The following is a 22331-nucleotide window of genomic DNA, read 5'->3' as shown; positions in this document are numbered from 1 at the left end:
GTCAATTTAAATAAATGTATTACACATGACTGGGAATACAGATATAGTATGTACCTGTAGGTCACAGATACCTTAAAAAAAAGGTAGAGGCGTAGATCAGAAAACCAGTCAGTATCTGGTGTGACCACCATTTGCCTCATGCAGCGTGATGCATCTCCTTTGCATAGAGTTGATCGGACTGTAAATTGTGACCTGTGGCATGTTTCCCACTCCTCTTAAATGACTGTGTGAAGTTGCTGGATACTTGAGGGGAACTGGGACATTGGTGGAAACTGTCATGGAAACAATGTTGATTCAACCAGTTTTTGCCCAGTAGGATGTTTACCCTTTACCTGAGCTCAGTGACTTTCAACGTGGCACTGTCATAGGATACCCCATTTTCAACAAGTCAGTTCATATACATTTCTGCCCTGCTAGAGCTGCCCCAGTCAACTGCAAGTGCTGTTATTGTGAAGTGGAGACATCTTGGAGCAACAACGGCTCAGCCACAAAATGGTAGGTCACACAAGCTCACAGAAAGGGGCCGTCGGTTGCAACACTCATTACCGACTTCCAAACTGCCCTTGGAAGCAACATCAGCACCAGAACTGTTTGTCAGGAGCTTCGTGAAATGGGTTTACATGGCTGAGCAGTCGCACACAAGCCGAAGATCACCATGCGCAATACCAAGCGTCGATTGGTGTGCTGTAAATCTGGCCGCCTTTGGACTCTGGAGCAGTGGAAATGCGTTCTCTGGAGTGATGAATCACGCTTCACCATCTGGCAGTCCGACAGACAAATCTGGGTTTAGCAGATGCCAGGAGAACGCTACCTCCCCGGTGGAGGAGAAATACTGGTCTGTGGCTGTTTTTCATGGTTCGGGTTAGGCCCCTTTGCCCTTCACTGGAACTATCTTAATGCTTCAGCATACAATGACATTCCAGACAATTCTGTGCTTCCAACTTTTTGGCAACAGTTTGGGGAAGGCCATTTCCTGTTTCAGCATGACAGTGCCCCCCGGCACAAAGTGAGGTCTATATAGAAATGGTTTGTGGAGATCAGTGCAGAAGAACTTGACTGGAATGCATTGAGCCCTGACCTCAACCCCAACGAACACCTTTGGGATGGATTGGAACACCGACTGCGAACCAGGCGTAATCGCCCAACATCTCCTCACTAATTGTCTTGTGGCTGAATGGAAGCAAGTCACCGCAGCAATGTTCCAACATCTAGTGGAAAGCCATCCCAGAAGAGTTTAGGCTTTTATAGGGGGACCAATTCCATTTAATTTCCATGATTTTGGAATGAAGATGTTTGACGAGTAGGTGTCCACATACTTTTGGTCATGTAGTGTATATTTAAAAAAATAATAATAATAATTTTACTAGGCAAGTCACTTAAGAACAAATTCTTATTTTCAATGACGGCCTAGGAACAGTGGATTAACGGCCTATTCAGGGGCAGAACGACGGATTTGTACCTTGTCAGCTCGGGGATTTGAACTTGCAACCTTCCGGTTACTAATCCAACACTCTAACCACTAGGCTACAAAACCTGGTCAAAAGTATTGTACCATTTATTAAGGAATAGGGTACAATTTGGCATGCAGGCATTCAGAACAGAGCCCCCTGTCTTCATTGTTGAGTCAACCTGGCTTGCTGCTGGTACGGCCATCATATCTCAGTAGCAGAACACAGTGGTAGAACAGGAGAAAGGCCTCACCCACTTATTAGGAGAGAGGAGCATAGGGCAGCACTGAACTCCGTATGGGCTCATTAAAGCAGATCTGCTGCAGACTAGTTGACATTATTTAAGATGTCTCTATATTTATGACTGGCTGATGGGCTGAAGGTGGGGAGCAATGTGGCTTGAGAAACAGGCGCTCCGAGATTAAAATAGGACAGGAGGTCTCTCCCTCCCCCTAACCCCCTCTCCCCATACCACTTCTCATCCTTACACGCTTAGCTGATCTATTTCAGGAGTGTGCGTGCATGCATGCATGCGTGTGTGTGTTTGTGTGTGTCTGTGTGAAGGCTTAGAGCAAGACTGCTGTGACACAAGTTGTCGTTGATAGGGGTTCACGGGAGGACTGTGGCTGTCAGGATGGCTCAGTCTGCCTGTTTGTCACCGACAGCAGCCTTCCTGCCTGTCTCACGACCGACCGACCGACCCACCCACAGACTGGGTGCTGTTCATTAAAAATCACACCGGGTCCGGGGAAGACTGACAGGTGACAGGGCATGCTGTGGGTGCTCTCTTCTCTCTCTCTCCATCCATAACTCTCTTTCTCACCCTCTCTCTCACTCTCTCTTTGTCCATCTCTTTCCATCTTACCCCTCTTGCTCTCTCTCTCTCTGGCTCTCTCTTTCTCCATCTTCCTCTCTCCTTCTGTCTCTCTCTCTCCATCCATCTCTCTCTCGTCTGCCACCTGAACTGCTCATTAGCAGAATGTGTATTTCATCCTCCAGGGGTGAGTCCAATGCCACTGAACCCCTGCTGTTAGTTCTGTGTGAGTGAGTGAGTGAGTGAGTGAGTGAGTGAGTGAGTGAGTGAGTGAGTGAGGACGTGTTTAACTATACTTGTGGGCACCAGAAGTTCCCACAAGAATAGTAAACAAACAAAAATTTGACCAACTGGGGACATTTTGTTGGTCCCCACAATGTCAAATGCTATTTCTAGGGGGTTTAGGGTTAACGTTAGTTAGAATTAAGTTTAGGGTTAGGAGCTAGGGTTAGTTTTAGGGTTAGGAGCTTGTGTTAGGTTTAGGGTTAAGGTTAGGCTTTTGGGTTAAGGTTAGGGTTGAGGTTAGGGTTATATTAGGCTACCTTGAAATTCCAACACATAATCAGACAATCCAACACATTATTATGTTCGGGGCGGCAGGGTAGCCTAGTGGTTAGAGCTTTGGACTAGTAACCAAGCTGACAAGGTACACATCTGTTGTTCTACCCCTGAACAGGCAGTTAACCCACTGTTCCTAGGCCATCATTGAAAATAAGAATTTGTTCTTAACTGACATGCCTAGTTAAATAAAGGTAAAATAAATAAATAAATAAATAAAAATGTTCTGCTTACAATATTTCAAGGAAGGAAGGAAGGGAAAGTACATGCAGTGCAAACAATCAATTAGTCAAAATATCAATTATTTCCTATGGCCCAATGAAGAACTACATTAAATTGAAACAAGTTGGCTGGGTTGGCTGATGACTGTGATTATAATTATTTGACCATGTTGGTCATTTATGAACATTTGAACATCTTGGCCATGTTCTGTTATAATCTCCACCCGGCCCAGCCAGAAGAGGACTGGCCACCCCACATCCCTTATGGGATTAATTGACACATTAACAACGTTACAATAATTCACTGTGGTAATTAAATGATTATTCTTCCTCCAAGTTCTCTGCATTGTGCATCACATGAGGTGAAACAAATAAAATACATCAATACATAATAGTCAATAAGGTTATCCAGACAATAATTACATCCCTAGAAAAGTACAATATTATACATACACAAAGAGAAGATTCATATGGTAGACAAGCCTATACGCAATCTATATACACACACCATTAACCACATAGAAGATAAATATTTTTACTATTTAATTATAGGTCAACCTTTTTCTTTTATTCCATCCTTTATGTAAATACTCCACAAATGGAAATACACAATGGCCCAAAAAACATTTACATTTCTCCTCATCACTCAGCCACATAATGCCAAGGTATATCTGGTGTACTTTCTGGAATAAGAGAAAGCGTATTTCGTGGTAGAAAGGGCTATGGAAGATAAAATGAGTTTCCTTCTCTGTTTCTTCGAGGTCACATGTCCTGCTGACTCTCTTGTGACAGTGATGGTCATTTGCCTGCTATGCTGTCTGACTATCGTGTGAGGGTGCTGGTCATTTGATTATCCTGCTGTGTGGTCCCAGTAGGGTTGAGCTGATTGCACAGATCACTGGATTTCATAGGGATTTATTTTAGAGTTTAGAAGTGGGCAGGGAGAGAAAGGGGGGTTCAGAGGGATGTGTTATGTCAACACGCAAGGCGGGCAGCCTTCAAAGCCAAAGCCTGATCTGACCCATGTTGTGTTGTTCAGACACTAGCAGCCTGACAGATTGGGACGAGCGTGTGGAGCCAGATTGGGACGAGAGTGTGGAGCCAGATTGGGACGAGAGTGTGGAGCTATCCATGAGAGCCTATGAAACACTAGCTTGTGTGTTTCTTTTTCTGCCCTCATTCCTTCTCTCTGTTTTTACATTATCTCTCTCTGTCTCTCTCTCTGTCTCTCTCTCTCTCTCTCTCAGCTCTCCATTTAAACGTGGCTCAGGACAGCTGCCCCAGGCGTCTGAATGGACGGGTCCATTTGAATGAGGGTCATTCACTGGCCACTTATTTTTTTGGATGGGTGGTTTGTTGAGCATCCAAATGCTGCTTCAACCAGATGTGTTAAGTGCACTGTAGAGCACACGCTGTGTGCAGTGGCCCCTCTTATCAACCCCTTTACCCATGGATGTATTGAGACAATATCACAATATTAAATCATTTTCATCACCCTAGATTCCTATTGAATGAGGAATTGTCTTCGTTGCATCACTGTTTAATGCACAGTGTTAGTCTTCATACATAGAGTGGGCAGGGATGGTTACCAGTGTGACACTGAGCTTCTGTGATCGACCAGGCTGTACCAATATTATCATAATAAGCCACTCATCTTCAGTGGGAAAACTAGATTTTTTTCCACCCACTCTTATTTCCAGAGATGTTATAAAAAGAAAACTTGTTGGCCGGGATACCTGTATTTTTTTGTTGTTGCTGTATTATGGATTATCTGAAAGGTAAAAGAATGGACTACCAGCCATACTTGTTTAGTCATAACAAAGAATGGGACAGCTTCTGTCATGCCCTGGCCATAGAGGGGCATTTTATTCTCTATTTTGGTTAGGCCAGGGTGTGACTAGGGTGGGCATTCTATGTCCTTTTTTCTATGTTTTTGTATTTCTTTGTTTTTGGCCGGGTATGGTTCTCAATCAGGGACAGCTGTCTGTCATTGTCTCTTATTGAGAACCATACTTAGGTAGCTCTTGCCCACATGGGTTTTGTGGGTAGTTGTTTTCTGTTTTTGTGTCTGCACCAGACAGAACTGTTTCATTCATTCTCTTAGTTGTTTTATTATTCAGTGTTCAGTTCAAAATAAAAAGATGAACACGTACCACGCTGCACCTTGGTCCTCACCTTCTTCAACCCATGACACATGACCTGTGATACTGCTCATTTTACACTACCTTGATACCGAGTAGCTAAAACAAACAAAGTCTAAACATATCTGTAATGCGAAGCCTCTCCTTATCATTCCCATTGAAATCCGTTCATTCGCATGCTTCCTGCTTTTGTCATGTGGTTGCATGGTGTTAAAGCTGTGGCTTAGGGTATTTATCTCCATATACCACTGCATGTATTTTCTTGTTCAAAATTCAATGTAGGATTTGGTACAGTATAAGATTAAAGACTAAAGTGAATTGGCATTGACATTAAAACGGTCTACACAGCCAATGCATAACAACGGTCAATCTGACGCACAGTATGGTGCGTATTCACAGTTCTCTGGTAGGAATAAAATGTTAACAGTGATCCTGTGGGTTTCAGCACTGACACACTCTCCTGTTGTTTTATCTCCAGAGCCAGGAACACATTATGCTGCCTCCTCAAATAAAAAACAAACCCATCCAAAAACCACTAAAGAAACAATTCCCACCTGTCTGTCAAAGCAGTTCGACACCCAGCAACAGCTTAATGGTATTATCTATTTGCATATCCTCTGAAGCTTGTGGAGTCATGTACAGAGTCAAAGGGGTCAGTCTTGTGTACTAAGGCACACATGTTCGGCTCTTTATCACTACATAAAACAAAATAGTGGAGAGATAAACCAAGAGATCAACTTTTCCCAGTGCATATGTTAGCCTTCCTGTTATGTCACTTCTCTGATTATCATGTTACAATGTCCTTGTTAGCATACTATTTCTAATGCATGCCTGAATACCTTACCTCATTCCAAGTAGTATGCTAGTGGACTATGTTGGAACCTTGGTACAGCGCTATACTCTGCCTAAACAAAGCAAGAGGAACAAGAAGCTTCAATTACAAAGGGGTAATGAACAAGACCTTACATGAAAAGCAAAAGGGATGGATAGAGGCAGGAGGAGAGGCAGGATGAGCTAGAACAAAAGCAAGTCCCAAGGCCATGCTGTGTCCAAAATGGCACCCTATTACCTATTAGTTATAGCCCTTGGTCAAAAGTAGTGCACTACATAGGGAATAGGGTGCCATTTCAGATGCCGCCCCTGTTTTTGATGGAGGTGGAACAGCTTGCCTTCTCCTCTGAGACTCAAAGAAGCATGACAGTCTCAGCTGCTTCTCCTTCCCGGAATGCATGGAACATGGAACATGGAAAATGTCTGAACCACACCAATACCACTTTGAATGTGCATATGGACATTAGGAAATAGCCGGTGTTGTAGACGTGGTGTTGTGTCACGTTCATCTCTCGTCTATCAGGTAAACTGGTCACATACTTTGTGAAACAACAAAACCCTCAGAAGTCACACAGATGTGTAGTCTTTTCTCTACTTGCTTTCGCTTCCATTTCAGTCGGGTTAAAGTGTGACCAAAGTCTTTCTTCCCTTTATTTCACACTATTTATCAGATTTCAAAATGCAGAATTGGCATTAAATTGAACGTTATTTGTCTCGTAAAGCCATTTTTGTCTGGTTAATCTAAATGTAGCAAAGTCATGTCCTATTGTGTTTCATAATACATATACTCAGATTGCTGCAGATTTTGACTGCATCACTAAATCAACCAAATCTTGGCTATCTGAAACAATCTATCACCAAGAAACACTAGCTAAAATGAAATGGCTTAAGATTGTATAAACAAGTACAAAATGGGATAGTTATTATGGCACAATGCTCGGAATAACATTTAAAAAAAGGTGGTCTAAGTGGTTTTCACATCTGTGAAAAGGAGAACATGGTACTGTAGTGTGGGGGTGATGATCAGTTGTGTTTTTCATAGTTAGCCACAGTAACAATGTTTCTGGTATGTGTTGTGCAGTTAGTTTGATAGAAGCAGTACAGTACCTGTGATAAGTATAGCCTAGCTGTCAGCCCCTCTTCTCTCCTCTGTGCACTGTAATGGTCGGATGTGATGTTATCCTCTTTCCAGCCTCTCGTGTGTGTGTGTGTGTGTGTGTGTGTGTGTGTGTGTGTGTGTGTGTGTGTGTGTGTGTGTGTGTGTGTGTGTGTGTGTGTGTGTGTGTGCCTGCGTGCGTTAGTCCATGCCCCGTTCTCCTCATCTGCCCTGTAATGAAGACGGACATCTCCAATGACATATCCCATTGGCAAACACAACACTGAGCTGATTACAGACGGGCCACATGCTTCAACAAACAGTAGAACCATCCATCTTGTTATGTCTATAGTGGAGTTCAGTCTTCTGTGTCGTGTTGTATGTGCGGGGTAAATAACATTGTGTTGTATGTGTCACACCCTGACCATAGTTTGCTTTGTATGTTTCTATGTTTTGTTTGGTCAGGGTGTGATATGAGTGGGCATTCTATGGTTCATGTCTAGTTTGTCTAGTTCTATGTTTGGCCTGATATGGTTCTCATTCAGAGGCAGGTGTGAGTCATTGTCTCTGATTGGGAACCATATTTAGGTAGCCTGTTTGGTGTTGGGTTTGGTGGGTGATTGTCCTTGTTTCTGTCTCTGTGTCACTTTGCACCAGTATAGGCTGGTTTGGTTTTCGTGTTACATTTCTTGTTTTGTAGTATTCGTGTTTCCTTTGTTCTATTAAACATGAATCTCAATAGCCACGCCGCATTTTGGTCCGACTCTCCTTCAAACCAAGAAAGCCGTTACAGAATCACCCACCACAACAGGACCAAGCGGCGTGACAACAAGCAGCAGCAGCAGCAGCAGTGGGAGGGGCTGCATTATTTGGAAGACTGGACATGGGAGGATGAGTTGGACGGTAAAGGGCCCTGGGTACAGTCTGGGGAATATCGCCGCCCCAAAGAAGAGCTGGAGGCGGGGAAGGCGGAGAGGCGCTGGTATCAGGAGGCAGCACGGCGGTGTGGATGGAAGCCCGAGAGTCAGCCCCAAAAATGTATTGGGGGGGCTCACAGGAAGTATGGCGAAGCCAGGAAGGAGACCTGCGTCAACTTCCTGTGGTTACCGGGGGGCTAGAGAGACCGGGCAGGCACCGTGTTATGCTGTGAAGCGCACGGTGTCCCCAGTGCGGGTGCATAGCCCGGTGCGATACATTCCAGCTCCGCGTATCGGCCGGGCTTGAGTGGGCATCAAGCCAAGTGCCATGAAGCCGGCTCTACGCATCTGGTCCCCAGTGCGTCTCCTTGGGCTGGCTTACATGGCACCAGCCTTGCGCATGGTGTCCCCGGTTCGCCTGCATAGCCCAGTGCGGGCTATTCCACCTCGCCGCACTGGCAGGGCGACCGGGAGCATGCAACCAGGTAGGGTTGGGCAGGCTCGGTGCTCAAGAGCTCCAGTGCGCCTGCACGGTCCGGTCTATCCGTCACCACCTCCACGCACCAGGCCTCCGGTGGCAGCCCCTCGCTCCAGGCTGTCTCTCCGGCTCATCCGTACAGGTGCTCCCGTCTGTCCAGCGCTGCCGGAGCCTTCCTCCACTCCAGCACTGTCGGAGTGTGCCGCCTGTCCGGCGCTGCTGTCGGGGTCTCCCGCCTGTCCGTCGCTGCTGTCGGAGTCTCCCGCCTGTCCGTCGCTGCTGTCGGAGTCTCCCGCCTGTCCGGCGCTGCTGTCGGAGTCTCCCGCCTGTCCGGGGCTGCTGTCGGAGTCTCCCGCCTGTCCGGCGCTGCTGTCGGAGTCTCCCGCCTGTCCGGCGCTGCTGTCGGAGTCTCCCGCCTGTCCGGCGCTGCTGTCGGAGTCTCCCGCCTGTCCGGCGCTGCTGTCGGAGTCTCCCGCCTGTCCGGCGCTGCTGTCGGAGTCTCCCGCCTGTCCGGCGCTGCTGTCGGAGTCTCCCGCCTGTCCGGCGCTGCTGTCGGAGTCTCCCGCTGCTGTCGGAGTCCCCCCTGCTCTCGGAGTCTCCCGCTGCTGTCGGAGTCTCCCGCCTGTCCGGCGCTGCTGTCGGAGTCTCCCGCTGCTGTCGGTGTCTCCCGCTGCTGTCGGAGTCTCCCGCTGCTGTCGGAGTCTCCCGCTGCTGCCTTAGTCTCCCGCTGCTGCCGGAGTCTCCCGCCTGTCCGGTGCTGCTGCCGGAGTCTCCCGCCTGTCCGGCGCTGCTGCCGGAGTCTCCCGCCTGTCCGGCGCTGCTGCCGGAGTCTCCCGCCTGTCCGGCGCTGCAGCCGGAGTCTCCCGCCTGTCCGGCGCTGCAGCCGGAGTCTCCCGCCTGTCCGGCGCTGCAGCCGGAGTCTCCCGCCTGTCCGGCGCTGCAGCCGGAGTCTCCCGCCTGTCCGGCGCTGCTGCCGGAGTCTCCCGCCTGTCCGGCGCTGCTGCCGGAGTCTCCCGCCTGTCCGGCGCTGCTGCCGGAGTCTGAGGAGCCCCTCTGCCCAGAGCTGCCAGAGCCCCTCTGCCCAGAGCTGCCAGAGCCCCTCTGCCCAGGGGCGCCAGAGCCCCTCTGCCCAGAGGCGCCAGAGCCCCTCTGCCCAGAGGCGCCAGAGCCCCTCTGCCCAGAGGCGCCAGAGCCCCTCTGTCCCGAGCAGCTGTCCCTCTGTCCCGAGCAGCTGCCCCTCTGTCCCGAGCAGCTGCCCCTCTGTCCAGTGGAAGGGTACTGTCACACCCTGACCATAATTTGCTTTGTATGTTTCTATGTTTTGTTTGGTCAGGGTGTGATATGAGTGGGCATTCTATGTTTCACGTCTAGTTTGTCTAGTTCTATGTTTGGCCTGATATGGATCTCAATCAGAGGCAGGTGTGAGTCATTGTCTCTGATTGGGAACCATATTTAGGTAGCCTGTTTGGTGGGTGATTGTCCTTGTTTCTGTCTCTGTGTTACTTTGCACCAGTATAGGCTGTTTCGGTTTTCGTGTTACATTTCTTGTTTCCTTTGTTTTATTAAACATGAATCTCAATAGCCACGCCGCATTTTGGTCCGACTCTCCTTCACACCAAGAAAGCCGTTACAGTATGACTGAGAAAGAGAGAAGAGATATATATATATATATATATATATATATATATATATTTATAAATGTTCCACTGTATGATCAGCATCTCATTTGTTGCATTCAATGGAGCTTTGGACACTATGATGATTTTAATGACGCACCAGTCCAACCCTGAAGAATGCACTGTGTGCCAAAATGTTGGTGTTTTATAAACATGAATTTATTGGGAGCGTATATAGTGACTTTCGACTTTATTTATAAATGTTTTTATAAATGATGCACTACTCCTGATGTGCAGCATGTTCAATGAGTGTTTCCCAAAAAGTCATGTAGACAAAAGATGTCCACAAATGTTTACTAACTGTTTGGCTTAGTCACTGATTGGCCAGAAATGAGAGGAAAGAGGGAGGGATGGATGGTGAATCGCGTTATGCAGTGGATTTCTGTCTTTAGAATCCACTTGTGGATATGTGTTTCCATTGTTTCTGGGAGTGGTGCTATGTTTTTGCCAGCTGTCTATGTCACGGAGAAGTGTGTGATTTTATCACTTGAAGGAGGTTTATACAGGGTCACTCTGGCTTCTCTCTCCCTCTCTTCTCTGCTAGATAAGATTGTGTGTGTGTGTGTGCTTGCATGTGCACGTGTCTATGTGTGTGCTGCACATTAAGGGAGACAAATAAAGTGCAGATGGAAAAATGGAACAAAATGGCCTCTGTGTCACATTAAGCTAAAAACACCCTGAATCAGAGATCAGACCACACATGACCTGCTATCGTAAACACTTCATATTCAGTCGCTCAGCCAATTTAACCACACTGTAGTACACACACATACTTTAATGACGCTGGATTGGTGCTGTACAGTCTGATGTGCAGCTACAATGAAGGCACATCATGAAAGAGCACGGAGACTGCACAGCAGGACGAAATGCAAATGAGTACAGTGTAAAAGTAATCTCATCATCCTATTCAAATAGCGTTGGACATCAAACCCAGACAGAGTGTTTTGATATGGAGACTTTTGGACTTTTTGGCTATGCCTTGAGGGTCCTAGATGGATATACCAAGCTGCATCCTTGGCACATATATAGTAGTTAATAACCTACAATACAGTACATAAGTAGGGTGGCAAAATGGCAAAGTAAATTAAGTGCAGCTTTTTAAGGCTTCTTAATGTCTTCAGAAAGCCTCCATGAGCACTACATAAATATGTAATAAATTATCTATAACAGTATGTGATGCTCTATACTGGGTTCATAAATGTGGCATAACTGTGTGACATAACCACTAATGTCAAATGTAACATAAACCTGTGCTATAAGCACTGCTGAATGAAGGCTTTATAAAGCATATTCAATTCAGGCTCCACAAAGCAAGGAAAAATACATTTTCCATCCATTAAAATAACATAAAATTGATCAGAAATACAGTGTAGACTTGGTTAATGTTGTAAATGACTATTGTAGCTGGAAACAGCTGATTATCTTTTATGTAATATCCACACAGGCGAACAGAGGCCCATTATCAGCAACAGTGACTCCTGTGTTCCAATGGCACGTTGTGTTAGCTAATCCAAGTTTATCATTTTAAAAGGCTAATTTATCATTCGAAAACCTTATTGTAATTATATTAGCACAGCTGAAAACTGTTGTCCTGATTAAAGAAGCAATAAAACTGGCCTTCTTTATAGACTACAGCTTCAGCATTTGTTGGTTCGATTACAGGCTTAAAATGGCTAGAAACAAATAACTTTCTTGTATTAATGTTAAGGGGTTTCAAATGTAAAAATAAAAGGGAAAGTATGGTTTAAACTTGTCTTGATTATATAACACAGTTAGGCCACATTTATTAACCCTTCATAAAGCATGACGTAGGGTTATAGATGATTGATGACACTTATGTATTGCTTATGAAGGCTTTATGGAGGCAACCATTATAAATCATTAGCTTCATTATCTAGAGAACATTCGGGAGGGAGAAAAAACATCTCATTTATCTTACCTGGCTGTTACTAATGTATTCCTGTTTGGTTGTTGCATAAAATGAAAGCTTGTGGTTAATCTCCGTCAGGGCAATTAGCCCTCTTTTACATGTTCTCCTCTAACCAACGTAACATGGAGTTTATCCAAATATGCACCATGAAATAAATCCCAAAGGGAATATTGTATACATTCTTTGATCGCCTGTCAAGATCATAATATGTTTAAGGTATCCAAATGAAACATATCTGAATACCACAGGTGTGTGAATGAAGGCACCAGGTGTGTCTGATTAATAAGACAGGTGCGTGACTGACAGGGCGAGTGGATTATTATTCCCATTCTACATCCCTCGTTGTGATATGTCTTTCCAAGAGCTGCTGCACACACACACACGTGAGTGTAATTCATTCTAATATGACTGCATTTCATCAGGTGATAGTGTTGCAGCAGTATAACTGATCTAACCACTTCATGTAGAGGTGTCAGTGTGGTTTATTTATCGAAATAAAACAGTTTACTTTAAAACAGCCATGCACTTTGTCTCTGCAGTATTGCAGACCGTTTTTTCCCCACTTGTCTCTGGAATATAATTCACCGTAACCTTGTGGCATTTGTCTTGAGAAAAAGCGTGTGGGTTGTCATTTACGTTGTATCTCCAATTTATAGAATGGGGGAGAAAACCCACAATGATTTACAGTCAATGACCTACTGTAAGTCAACCCGTGATCTCTTTCACGATATGTATATGAACATAAATGTGGTTCATACTGATACACTGTATCATCACAGTGCTGGACATGTGATTGAATGGGTTTTCCCTCTGAAGATGATCAATTGTGGCCCTCATACCTTTATTGTAAACCTACTGGTGTTAGAGAATGATTCATTTGGGATTTCAGTGCAGCTCATATGTACAATTATAATCAGTTCACAGTATCTGTTTCACCGTATACATAACTGCTATGCTGTATGGAACGCCTGTATGCTGTCAGAATCATGAGATCATGTTGGAGGCATAGAACTAAATAACTTATCAGTTTTATGGTGGTGGCGGTATTCAACATTGCATGTAGAATATGCCATCATGAAATGCCTATACCTGCTGTGAGGAAAGCCTGAAGCACATCTGTGCTGTCCTGTCCAAAGTTAACATGATGAACAGGAATGACTTTTACTTTCATAGGTGGCCAATGAGATCTATCTGAAAGCTACGCCCTTAATAGGCCACACTTCCTGAAAAGAACCTAGGGATTACGTTATAAAAAGACCAAGCTGCTAGGTCAGCCCAGCATGAAAGTGAAAAATACTCAACTGATGGTGGAATTAATCCATGTTTAGTTAATCCCATTAACCCAACATGTTGGGTAATTTACGCAACTCTACTGGCTGGTTTAAAATAACCCAGCATGAGTTATGTCCTGTTTCAAATATTTTATTGACATTTTTTTTGGTTTTAAGTAGAAGACAAAACAAACCAAAAAAAACATTTATGGAACCCGGGGTTACCAAATAACCCAAATGGGGTTGTTTTTAACCCAGCATTTTTTAGAGTATAGGTAATGTAACATGTCTAGACTACAGGGCCATAATAACTCCACTTCAGGTGTTGTTGTTTTTTGCTGCTATTGTTCCATCTGTGTGGAGAGGTCTTGAGATCATGTTGGAACTCTGAGAAGAGGTGGTCTATAATGTATGTTTCTATCCATCTGGAAAATGCTTTCTTTTTAATCATTGTCTAGGAATTGTAATATAAAATAATGAAATGTTTTATATCAGTAAGTCTGTATCAGCTGTTTAGGTCTTGTAAATTGCAACTATAATTTTCTGGACATTATTCAGTGATTTGTGTCAGAGGTCTGCATTCTGGTGTACTGTTTTTAAAGAAAAGACACCAAAGGTTGGCATATATCAGTTTGGCTTCGAGGGCCTTTTATACAACGGGTTTCCAACGTATTCAAATAATGATTGACATATTTTCATTAAAATAGTTATTTTGATTAATTTATTCATACTATTTCATCCTTCCACAGATATAGTCCTGGAACAAATTTAGAGTTGCTACCCAAGCCGGCAGGTCGTTCGTTCTATTGGTTTGGTTTCCAGAGACGCGATCTAGTCGTTCAGTCTTTTTGTTCTGTATCGTTCATTCTATGTTCCATTGCCATACTGGCTGGCAACGTTCTTATACCTTGCTTGCTAGCTAGCCAACTGCAGAAAACTTACAGTCACGCCAAACAGTGCAGACTGAATAACAACAGTAGCTGCATGTGTTTAGCCCTCCTGTTGTGTTCCTTTCATGTTAATTCATTCTGTGTTCCCGATCCAAAATGACTGCCCCATTATAGCTGATTATAAATCCATATGATCAAGGCCTCAAAAAAGCTTTACATACCAGAGCTACGAGAAAGGTTCTGTATATTATTGAAACAATATTGCGATTGTTTGTGAGAATGCCAACAGGTGTGGTCCCCGTGGGGGAAAGATTCTCCTGGGGAAAGGTTCCTGTGGGGGTTGCCATGGAAGCCAAGAAGGGGAGTGAGGTGTGTGTGCTCAAACACACATGCATGTTGGGGTCTGAGAGAGGAAGTGTGTCCATCTGATGAATGGACATGTGCCTGAACTCAATTTTATACACTAATTGTAGTCTCACCCATTCATTTCTAATGACCGGTCATTTTTGACCGGGAACACCACAGGTGTACAAAAGTTTAATAAAACACCCCAAATTTTATGAAAATCATTAAAATGGATTTTGTGTTTTCAGATGCCCTGTGTGGACAAAGTCATGGAACCTTATGACAATCAGATTAAATTAACTCAATTTTTCAGAGAGAAAACTTGTAAATCGGTCCAATTCAACCGAAACACAGCAGGAGGGTTAAGCTGTTTTCTAGTGACATTTACTTGGATACATCCATAACAATGAGCTAATGAGGCACACTTTCACCTGGCATAGAAAATGTGCTCTCTCATTAAGACACTGTTGTTCAGAGGAGCTAGCCAACAACACAGTTAACACAATCACTTCAAACTGAAGCTGCAAACTAGCTGCACTTCGTTTTGTTTGACCTTTTTTCAATTGTCCTTTTAATGTCTATATCCATAACAATGATGCCAGCTGATTCATGACTCTCTCTCTCGTCCCGACTCCCGACTCCTACACGTTCATTACTATGGGACAGTTGGCGATCAAATTAAATATTGAAACAATGTTGTAAATGTCAGAGAGACAGACAGCAAGGTTTATACAAATCTCCACCTTTGAAAACGAAATATTAGTCTCAAAGAAATGTGAGATAATGTCTAGATGCTTTTTGTAGATCAAGTTTATAACTTCCCTGCCTGGGTTGATGAGACAGTGGATTGCACAGTCAGATGGAACAGAGTAAATAGGCATTTTAACGTCATAGATTTAGCCGGTGGTAACTTGTGGAATAGACACCAGCTGGAATGCGCTTTTAACCAATCAGGATTAGACCCACCCGTTGTATGAATTACAACAGCTCCCCCATCTCACCACATCTGTCAGCTGTAGGCAGTGCTGACCGACACTGAGACAGTCGCCAGGGTAGCTCATTAGAATAACCATCACTCATATCTCAGTTTACTCACTTACTTATGGAGCTGCTTACTCCTGATGGTTTATTTTTCAAATCATATGAACAGAAAATATGTATCTTTATCTGGGATGCTAAACCAGACAAGATAAAGTGTGCCTATTTATATCATGAATATGAACTGGGTGGGTTGAGATTATTAAATATAAAACACTAAAACTTTCTCTAAAATCTTTACTTATTCAAAAGTTATACTGAAACCCAAAACTGTTCTCTTGGAGATTATTAAGAAAAGCACATCCATTGTTTAATAATGGCCTTTTTTGCCTTTGTGCACATTGCCATGTCTCCTTTTCGATTAGTTGAAAATTAAACCTTGTTCAAACTCTCAATTTAAATTTCATCCTCCAGAAAAGATACACATATTACCACAAATATTATGGTTGAACTCAAATGTGCTGGTTGATAACATACCTGTATTTATGGAAAATATGTTTGACAAGGGTATTTTGTTTTTAAATTAGATTTTAAATTTGAATGGTAGAGTTATGTCTTTCATTAAATTATTGGAATTGTTTGGGAAGGTCTGGTCAACCCAAGATTAAAACCAATTGATTACAGCATTACCCCACAAATGGCGGAGGCAGGTGGCTGGGGGAGGAGGAAGGGATCTGGCTGTCTGCCCAATATAAAGGATCAAAACTGGTGGAGGAACAAAAATAGCATGAATAGAAAAGTATACCAGTTTCATTTGAGGACCAGGATGTTGACAGCTGTGCCATACAGATTGCAAAATAGTTGGGAAGAGATTTTTGATGTACCGATTCCATGGCACAGGGTGTATGAGTTTATACATAAAACGACTCAAGAATCAAGACTTTGTGCCTTTCAGCTAAAATTATTGTGCAGAATTCTTGCCACCAACAAAATGTTGAATATTTGGGACATCCCATCATCGCAGCTCTGTAGATTTTGTTGTGAGGATACAGAATCAATAAACAATTTGTTATAGTATTGCCCTCAGGTAGCATCGGATGGTTGAGGGGCAGCTCTTGGGGAACAGTGGAGGGATCTTGGATGGTTGGTGGCCTGGCGGTTGCGAGCTTGGGCTGGTGGCCCGATAGGTCGCTGATTCGGGTCCCCGTTTTGACTTGTCGGGAGATCTGTCGACGTGCCCTTTGGCGGGGCGCTTGACCCTGGTTGATCCCGTGGGGGAAGGTTAGATGACTGAATATAATGTAAATGTTGAGCGGCTTCACTGCAGGTAGATTGTATGTTTTTATATTCAATAAAAAAACAATAACCATCAATTATTATTAAGTACGTTTACATGCACACTACTAATTTCATATTAAAGCGATTATGGCAGTAGGAGGAGTAAGGAAATAGTAATACAAACACCTTACTCTGCTTATTTTAATCAGAGTAAGGTCAAAATCTAAGTAAAAGTAACCAGATTGAAACACCTGGTTTTCTGAGCAATCTTTCTAATCATTAGGAAATGTAAGCAGCTTAATTGGCTTTCCAGCAGTGTATTTGATCTGTGCATGTGCCTGCAGCTGGAGCACAAGCCTCCCTCAAGTGAATTGAATTCGAAAAACTGAAAGATTCCATCTTAGGCTACAAATAGTTTTCACATACAAATGTTATGTGTCCAAACTCAGAATCAAATAGGCTTTGCAAAAATAACATGTTCACTGTGGTAGAAAGTCTATTTTGATTGGTAATTTTCTGTATTAACAAAAGTTCTATCAGGTAGCCTGATTTCCGATGTGCCCATGTAAACAGGATTAGAGGGAAATCATTCTTCTTATAAAGCATGCACATACTTTAAAATAACTATTTTAATAATCTGACTCTCCACAATAATTGTTTTATCGGGTGCATGTAACCTTACTCAATGGATAGTCTTTTGACGGACTTGAGAATCCTCAGTAGGGAGACATTGTAAACAACACAAATAGAGGCTCTTGAAGGCTCACTGTTCGATGAATGTACAAGTCTCTGATGTAGAATGTGTTTTGTAAGCGCCAATGAGAGATGAGGGAATATTGGTATCACACTTGACAAAGTTCAGTGATTACAGTCTTAGAAGTCAATGTCATCAAATATTTGTTTACATTGGCGTGTTCATGAGGCATGGCCGCTGGGAGCAATAGGCAAACATGACTGTGTTGACAGCGCAGGTCAAAACAAAAACCAAGCCATGAGGTCGAAGGAATTGTCTGTAGAGCTCCGGGGCACAGATCTGGGGAAGGGTACCTAAACATTTCTGAAGGTCCCCAAGAACACTGTGGCCTCCATCATTCTTAAATGGAGGAAGTTTGGAACCACCAAGACTCTTCCTAGAGCTGGCCGTCCGGCCAAACTGAGCAATCTGGGGAGAAGGGCCTTGGTGACCAAGAACCTGATGGTCACTTTGACAGAGCTCTAGCATTCCTCTGTGGAGATGGGAGACCTTCCAGAAGAATAACCCATCTCTGCAGCACTCCACCAATTAGGTATTTATGGTAGAGTGGCCATCCGGAAGCCACTTCTCAGTAAAAGGCACCTGACAGCCCGCTTGGAGTTTGCCAAAAGGCACCTAAAGGCTCTCAGACCATGAGAAAGAAATTCTCTGGTCTGATGAAACCAAGATTTAACTCTTTGGCCTGAATACCAAGCATCATGTCTGGAGGAAACCTGGCACCACCCCTACGGTGAAGCATGGTGGTGGCAGCATCATGTTGTGGGGATGTTTTTCAGCAGCAGGGACTGGGAGACCATTCAAGATTGAAGGAAAGAAGAAAGTACAGAGAAATCCTTGATGAAAACCTGCTCCAGAGCGCTTAGGACTTCAGACTGGGGTGAATGTTCACCTTCCAACAGGACAATGACCCTAAGCACACAGCCCAGACAACACAGGAGTGGCTTCGGGACAAGTCTATGAATGTCCTTGAGTGACCCAGCCAGAGCCAAGACTTGAACCTGATCAAACATCTCAGGAGAGACCTGAAAATAGATGTGCAGCGACACTCCCCATCCAATCTGACAAAGCTTGAGAGGATCTGCAGAGAAGAATGGGAGAAACTCCCCAAATACAGTTGTGTCAAGCTTGTAGTGTCATACCCAAGAACAATTGAGGCTGTAATTGTTGCCAAAGGTGCTTCAACAAAGTACTGAGTAAAGGGTCTGAATACTTATGTAAATGTAATATTTCAGTTTTAAATGTTTTATACATTTTCAAAAATGTCTATAAACCTGTTTGTGCTTTGTCATTATGTGGTATTGTGTGTAGATTGATGAGGAAAATAAACTATTTTATCAATTTTAGTGTAAGGCTAAAACGCGACAAAGTGGAAAACGTCAAGGTGTCTGAGTACTTTCAGAATGCACTGTAGCTTGTGGACTGTTTAAAATAGCTTAGTACAACAAGTCTAGACTACGGTCATAATAACTCTACTTTAAATGTAGTATCAGCTGCATGTTCCTTCTGAGTGGAGAGGCCTTGGTTTGAGAGCACCGAGTCACATCCAATGGAATGTTTGTAAGAGCTCACTGAGAATCAACTTGAGCTATTGAGCTATTACAATAGCAGTACTTTATTACCCCTTAAAATGGAAAATATGTATTGTCAAAATGTTTCAACCTCTTGTTCAACCTCAACACTACAAAACAGCACCTGAAATTTGGTAACCCACTCAACAATGACCTCACACTTCCATTTTATCAGCGTTGCTGTGCATATATGAATGATATGGCAGGCTATACATAAATATCAGGTAGCCTACTATGTTAATGGAGCCAATATCCTACTCTTGCAATGTTCAGTGAAGTTACCCAATAGACTTCAGTTTCCATTGCAACTGTTGATCATCTATGTAAAGGCATAGAGTCTATGAAGACTATAAGCCTATATTCTAGTCAGTAAACATCTGAATTTTTAGTGCAAAAACACAACACTTTACTATTCACACTCAATTGTAAAAGTTATGCAACAAAAAAGTCGGGTGCATGTAGTTGGTTTTCTACAATATTCGGCCCTACGCGCTGGTTCCTATTATTTTCCATCAGCGACTGTCCTATTGCCCGTCGTTATTTCCATCTTTTGTTCATTGCAATGAAATTCTGTCTGCCCTGCAAAGGCTCTACCGCCAGTATTTCTTAGCAGGTCCCACTGAGGGACAGGCTGAATCAAGGAGTACGAACATGATTCTGAGCCAATCCGTGGTGACTTCCTCAATTTTTTCCAATCGAAAGGAGAGGGAAAATAGCTACCATCACATGTCCCAGTAACTGCAGTTTTTAGTTTGTTAAATCATCTGGAATGGTAGAACTGAGCTTTGGGGAAAAGCACAGTGATGGCAATGGGGGGAACCGTTAATTGTGCCTCATAATAGACGTTTTGGTCGAGGTTTTAAATGTAATAACTACTGAGCAGCATATATTTAGATAATTGCGCGCTTTTTCGGGGCTGAATAGCTGAGAATAAACTGGAGAAGAGGGACGGAAAGACCTAGCCTTTTAATAACTTGCATGGAGGGCAAGCGTGCTACAGGCACTGTCACTCTGTGGATTACGTGGTGGAGGCAGAACGGGGGAAGTGCGCGTAAGGTGCAGCGGTGCAACGGTCTCCCTGCTGAGATTTGATCTGAGTTCCCCATAGCAGCCACTTTATAGCACTCGGCTCTAGAGACGTACACTCAGCTAAATAGAGCAAGCCGGTATTACTGCGGAGGAAAGCCTCTACTGTTGTGAGGCGCGTCGACGAGCGGCAGGAGAATGGCAAGGTCTTCGGTGAGTCTGAGGGGAAAGCAAACGCCCGTTTTTCACCAAAGGATTCTGTCGAAACGCGTTGGAATTTGACTGTCTCTTCGTTTTGGTGTTCTTGGATCTTTATTTTAAACTGAAAAGAAAAGGAACACACGTGGATTGGGTTCGGAGGAGCACAGACCGATGTCAAATTACCCGGGCACAATGAAGAGATGTGCTGGACAGAGTTGTGGTCTTTGAAATCCAGCGCACCTTTTATTGATATAGCCTAATTTAGCCTAAATCCAATGGGGCAAAACAAAATTGGAACATGGGAAAATATGAAATGTGAGAAAATTCGATACCCCTGATCGTCGGTGCTCAGAGCAGGGCTGGCGTTCCTTTTTAAGGTAAACTTTTACTGTTTAAATGTTTGTAAATGTCTGTACATTTCCATCAGTCCTTTTAGTTTTCGTTCATCGTTCGTTGACTGAATTTCAAGGCGGAACCCATTGGGCTCTATAGCCAGATAACCTGCAGGACGTTGTCGAAAACCAGGTGTGTTCAGTATTACCGGTTATTCAGGAACAACGGAGGGTAAAAAAACGAGACTTAAATAATGGTTAGTTTGAACGAATGCTAGCTGTCTGACTGCATTTCAATTTGAGTGTCTGGGCGTAGATTAAAAATACGCATTGGGATCATTTATTTGGCCAGGTCACTGCTATCCATGGACCTGATCTTGCTCTAATTGATTTGGGTGAATGTGGTGGTATACTTGGGTGGTGGTAATGGTGTGTGTGTGTGTGTGCGTGTGTGTGTGTGTGTGTGTGTGTGTGTGTGTGTGTGTGTGTGTGTGTGTGTGTGTGGAAAGGGGGAGGGGTGGTTGTTAACGTAGACACCCTCTTTCACGGCCTCACCCGGTCATAAGGGGCCAGATTGAAATCACCTCTATTTATATGGAAGCTGAGTTCCTATGCCAGTTCAGCCTGATAGATATTTTCGCCAAATGCCCTCCATGAAGTGTTTATAGCCTTATAAATGTAGGCTACCCAGACAGGTTACAAGAGTCCTCAACCTTGGCATATGCTCAGATGATGATAGAGGATTCAGGCGTCGTCGTCATCTTATATCAAGCGATATATCATGCTCACTACCATGGTACCAATGGCTGCTATAGACGCGCTATGATATAATTATAATCATACCCACATAGTCTTGATGCACTGGAATGATATTTATAGAGATCATATGTAAATTAGTCAAACATGATGCTATAATAACCACGTGGTGATCCAAATTAACTGAAGTGTATATTTCCATTGTATAGGTAAAGGCAATGTATGGATGTGATTTAGAATGGCAAAGTGTCGTGTCCCAAAGGAAATTCACTTCAGCTCAGTGGTCATGGTGCATATTTATGTTTGTACAATCTTTCTGTATTTATGGTACAATTTTCACATAAGAACTATTGGATCCAGTGAGTACAATAGACTACATCAATGACCATTTGAATTCCATATTATTCTAACAAGGCGTTTCTTTGATTTCAGCAATGTTGGTTGTCACGGGCACTTCTATAAATGTAATCTGATAAACAAGGCATATTTCAATTCTTCAGACCCCATGACACTTCATCCTTAATAGGGCAGGGTAGCTGCCAAGACTGTGGAAAGCTGTCATCAAGGCAAAGGGTGACTACTTTGAATAATCTAAAATATATTTTGATTTGTTTAAAACTTTTGGTTACTACATGATTCCATATGTGTTATTTCATATTTGTGATGTCTTCACTATTATTCTACAATGTAGGCAATAGTAAAAAATAAAGAAAACCCCTGGAATGAGTAGGTGTGTCCAAACTTTTCACTAGTACTGTATGTAAGGGTATTCTGTATTGCTTACCCTATGAGCAAGAAACCATATAGGCAAACTGAGCTGCA

The 22331-nt window shown here is 43.4% G+C and overlaps 1 protein-coding gene across 1 annotated transcript in view; it reads left to right on the top strand.

Moving 5' to 3' along the window:
• Window positions 1–20102: 20102 nt before the first annotated feature.
• The window catches only part of LOC135508016 (leucine-rich repeat and fibronectin type-III domain-containing protein 5-like), a 60830-nt gene continuing 58601 nt past the window's right edge, over window positions 20103–22331 (top strand). The window contains exon 1 of the mRNA XM_064927894.1: window positions 20103–20798. The gene's annotated coding sequence lies outside the window, so the exon portion shown is untranslated. The remainder of the gene's footprint in view (window positions 20799–22331) is intronic.

This window comes from Oncorhynchus masou, chromosome 21, assembly GCF_036934945.1.
Source record: "Oncorhynchus masou masou isolate Uvic2021 chromosome 21, UVic_Omas_1.1, whole genome shotgun sequence".
NCBI lineage: Eukaryota > Metazoa > Chordata > Actinopteri > Salmoniformes > Salmonidae > Oncorhynchus > Oncorhynchus masou.
Note: the sequence above shows the minus strand (reverse complement) of the source record. Positions and strands in the feature narration are given on the sequence as shown.